The following is a 984-nucleotide window of genomic DNA, read 5'->3' on the forward strand; positions in this document are numbered from 1 at the left end:
CGTATTGGTGAGGGAAGCAGTAGCCACCACCCCCTCCCTATAAGTACTAATCTCGATGCCTCAGAGCTTGGGGTGGGGCTGGGTCCCACCCCTAGCCCAAATTGGGTGAGTCAGGGTTGCAATGACCCACCCGGTGGCTTCTCTGAACTCTAACTAGTATTTGGCTCCGAGACACCCCCCTTCCCTTCCAGACCAATGGCAAAGCGTCACTGAGTCCCTCTCCCTCCCCTTTTCTCTCCTCCCCCGACTTTTGGTCAATGAGCTCCTTGCTTTGTGTAGAAGACACGGACCTGCTTTGACCATGAAGGGGATTTATGAGGAGGGAGCTAGCTAGCTTGATTGGGGGAGGAAAAGAAAGAAAGAAAAACCTTCTCAAGACTTGATCTTAGGAGGAACTGTTTGTTTGGCATTCAAACTCCTGGAACATTTTGCTGCTGTCCCACTGATCCCCAGTGTCTTGGACCCTGCAGGGGGCGCTGACGGAGGCCAGCTCAAGGGGAGAGGGAAAAGGAGAAAATCAGAGGAGGGCTTACTGGGTGATGGGGGTGTCTGTCTGCCAGGGGGCTGGGACAGTGTGATCTCCTCTCTCCACACTCCCCCACTCTCCCCCTGTCCCTGGGCCTCCCTGCTTGGGTCAGTCACTGGCTCCTGTTTACCTGCAACAATGGCTGGTTGTGCCCAAGAATTTGTTAAATTACCGCCTGTCCCCAGATCCTGTTATCTCTGCCCAGTGGCTCCCACTCCTGCTCACAGTAATGAGCAAATGAGGCCAGGCCTCGACTTTGCCGGCTCTGAAAGGATCTTCTTGGCGAAGCCTGAGTGACCCAGGCTGGGAAAGGAGAGACAGTGGCCTATTGTTTTTGGTGATTATCTGCCATCAAGCTGCCTGTTCTCCTACCATCCCCTGTCCTCAGAATGCACTGGTGGCTTCTGCTGCACTCAGGAAGCTGAGATTTAGGGGCTGGGGCTGGGGCTGGGGCTGGG

Source organism: Marmota marmota, unplaced genomic scaffold, assembly GCF_001458135.2.
Source record: "Marmota marmota marmota unplaced genomic scaffold, marMar, whole genome shotgun sequence".
NCBI lineage: Eukaryota > Metazoa > Chordata > Mammalia > Rodentia > Sciuridae > Marmota > Marmota marmota.